The sequence below is a fragment of the Panicum virgatum genome, unplaced genomic scaffold, assembly GCF_016808335.1.
Source record: "Panicum virgatum strain AP13 unplaced genomic scaffold, P.virgatum_v5 scaffold_2465, whole genome shotgun sequence".
In the NCBI taxonomy this organism is placed as follows: domain Eukaryota; kingdom Viridiplantae; phylum Streptophyta; class Magnoliopsida; order Poales; family Poaceae; genus Panicum; species Panicum virgatum.
Window position 1 is genome coordinate 112,262 of NW_024376287.1, and position 3,618 is coordinate 115,879.

General features: G+C 52.3%; 1 pseudogene; it reads right to left on the bottom strand.

Moving 5' to 3' along the window:
• Nucleotides 1-451: 451 nt before the first annotated feature.
• On the bottom strand, nucleotides 452-1,762 carry LOC120694058 (annotated as a pseudogene).
• Between the last annotated feature and the right edge of the window lie 1,856 nt (nucleotides 1,763-3,618).

Here is a 3,618-nt window from a genome sequence, read left to right on the forward strand (position 1 = left end):
GTTTCGGATCCTTATATACTAGATACTAGATAGATAAAGTAGATATGGTATAGATAATGAGTAAAAAGGGCATGTGACCATCTTTTAACCCTAAACCATTCAGTTTCTTTTATTCCGACATGCATGCCTCCTACTGTCTATTTCCTTTTATTTTATTATGTTATTCTGTGTAGTTTCTTTAGGTTATATGGTTTGAAAAAAATCTACATTTCACTTTGATCTTGCCTAAAAGTTGTTATATTTTGAGACGGATAGTATGATATTTTGTAAGAAGATAGATCAAGTACATTGGAAGCATCTATTTTAATTTTATTTAGTTTTGCAGGGAAAAATACATATTCTTTGTTGAATTCGTATACAACGAATAGAGACAAATACAAATTAGGTAGCATATATATATCAAGTTCCACAAAATGCCTCCATCTGGACGTACGGCGTCATATGCACGTCATCACATGGCGCTGCAGTCCGCCGGCTGGAAGGAGAGCACGCATTGCCGAGGTCGTAGAGCAGGGCATGTTCTGCTGCATGTAGTTGCCGATGATGGTCGTCTCGTTAATCGGCAGCGTCGCGTTCGGCCCGCCGAGTTGAACACCACCATGCACGCCGTGGTGTCGTCCCACGGGCGCCCAGTAGTTCTCCGCCGGCACCACCACGTCCGACGAAGCTCCGCCGCCGCCGCTTCCAAAGTGGAGCACCAGCGGCGGTACCAGCTTTCCGGCGTCCCCCTGCGCCACGCACAGGTCCAAGCCGCTTCTTGCCGGCGGCGGCACGAGGCTGGCGCCGAGCTGCCGCACCAGCTCCGCCTTCAGCGCCTGGTACGCCACGTCGACGAGGCTCGTGAACGGGGAGCCGGAGTCGATGAGCGTGCCCGCCCACTGCCCCGGCGCCACCTGCCGGAGGTCGAACGCCGCCGCGGGGACGTCGAGCTTGGCTTTCCCCACCGTGATCCCGGCCAGGGGCAGGAAGTAGAACGTGCCGAACAGGTCATCGCTCGGGTTCTTGACGAACGGCACGGAGGCCGCCGGCGTGTTGCCGCTAAGGCCGGCGGACGCGCCGACGAACAGGCGGCTCGTGTTGACAGCGTCGCTGAAGTAGGGCGTGAGGCAGTAGGAGAACTTGGTGTCGCCGAGCTGGGAGACCAGCGAGAGCGCGCCGCGGCCGAGCCCGATGATGCCGGACGCGCCGTCCAGGGAGCCCTTGGTGAGCCTCGACGCGGTGACGCACCCGAACGCGAGGCTCGCGTTCTGCGACCCGAACGTGAAGACCTCCGTGCCGAGGACCCCGGCGATGGCGCCGGCGCCGTAGCCGGTGAGGACGTCGCACGCCGACCTGTTGCGCGAGCATAGGGTCTCGGAGCCGAGGGCGCACGCCGTGGCGTTGCACGCCACGGGCTGGACGGTGCGTGACCGGGACGGGTCGTAGAAGGAGAGGTTCTGGCTGAAGCAGCCGGGGCGGCAGCCGGCGCACTGCGTCCAGATGAGGTTGCTGCCGGTGTCGATGATGGCCTCGGCCCGCTGTGGCGGGTCGCCGATGAGGTACTCGGCGATGTACTGCGTCTCCACCCAGCGGACGGGCGCGTCACCTCGCCCATGGACGCCAGCCGGCGGTGGGTGCGCTCGGTGGCGCGGCGCATGCGCTCCGCCACGGTGCGGTTCGCCCTGGCGTCGACGTGGATGAGCTCGAGACGGATGCCGGCGCAGGCGGCGGTGAACGTCAGGGAGGCGCACAAGAGCGCCAGCCAGAGCAAGGGTCTCGCCATTTTTGTCTTGTGGGAGCACTCCTTAGCGTGTATTGTTCGTGTGTGTGCATGGAGAAAGAGAGCGAGGGTGAGTGTATATATAACAGATGGGATTATTGGATGGAAATGAAGCGATGGAGTGCCCAACGATATGTTGACAACGTCATTGCAATTCGCAAGTGGATGTATTATTTGAGAAAATAAAACATTAAAAATTTCAACAAAGAATTGGATAGGATAAGCAACAGATTTTATAAGGATTGATAAAGCTCTAGATACATGATCAACGGGTTGATAATCATATATCAGGCAGATTAAGTCATGCATCATTTCATTTGGTAAATAATCAAATTGACGAGACCTTATAACTGATCTTCTATATACTTTGCTAATTGTTCAAATAATGGGACAAATTCGGATAGATGATGTATTCTTTTAGTACATGACGTACAGCTGCTATAGACAAATATTGTGGAGCATTGGACATTGGTATCAACGAGTAGGTAGCATTTTATTAGCTGGTATGTTGACTTAGTCATCTATACCTAATGTATGACAAATCTTTGCCAAATAGATCGATGGGGCCAAATGGATCGATGGCAAAACAATTTTGACCTCCAGAGCTTCAAAACAATCTACTTACTCCGTCCGTCCCATATTATTAGTCATTTTGGCTTCTCTAGATACACAAATTTTGTTATACACTTAGACATAATATATATATAGATGCATAGTAAAAACTATGTATCTAGAAAAGCCAAACTAACTAATAATTTAGGATGGAGGGAGTATATATATCCCAATATTTTTTCCCTTCTCATCACCCGAATTTTGGGCCATTAGATCAAGATCTAACGGTCCCTGCTCACCTTCAACCTTGAGTCATCTTCTTCCTCACGCCCGCCCCCCCCACCCCCCCCCCCACCCCCGCCTCCGCCCCGCCTCCGACGCGGGGCTCTGGAGAGATCCTCCTTCGCTCGTGGCTCCTCCGCGCGCCCTTCCCGACCCGCGCGCCACCGCCGCCATGGCAGTCGTCGCCCCCCCCCGGCCTGGCCCAACCGCCCTCCTCCACCACCAGCCTAGCGCCGCCACCGCCGCCGGCCTCATCGCCCCCGTGCCCGCTGCCACCATCGGGCCGGCCTGCCACCCCCAACCTTCCTTCTAAGCCTAGCAATGGACATTACCAAAGCCCAACCCCAAACCCTAACCTCGCTGGAGGTGGAAAAGAAGCTAGCTGGGATTGAGGAAGATGAGGTCGGGTGGCGTCTCCTCATTTGTTACAAATTTGAGTGTGGGAAGACTTGAAAATGCTCGGGCATCATATAGCTTTCCCAAAATGTAATGTTCTGTGGTTGGATGGGTATGGCCTGGCAAGTTACAATAACAATTAGGGAAGTGGATACAATAACGAACAAGTCATAAATCTTGAGGGTTGCTTGCATGAGTCGCAATTCTTGTTTGTGGTGCAATACCAACTCTCGTTCTGTGGCACAAACTACCAAATGCTGAAGCTCAAGCTTGCCTGGCAGCTTTAACAGCAATATCGAATCAAGGGATGACAAGAATCCAGCTGGAATGCGACTCGTGTAACTTAGTCTCTGCCCTGAAATCATTTGCCTTTGATCAATCACCGGCTGTTGGTCTGCTTAGGGAGGCAAGACAACTGATCCAATTAGATTTTGTTGATGTTGAGATTTTGTTTACCCCTGATCTTGTAATTTATGTGCTCATGGGTTAGCTTGCATGAGTTTTAGTTGGGACTCGGTTCAACCATATGTTTGGCTTGATCCCCTCCCAGAGTTTGTAATCTCCTTAACAGCTTGTGACTTTTCTGAACCCCAAATTGGGAATGAATAAAGCGAGCACTTTAAGTAAAA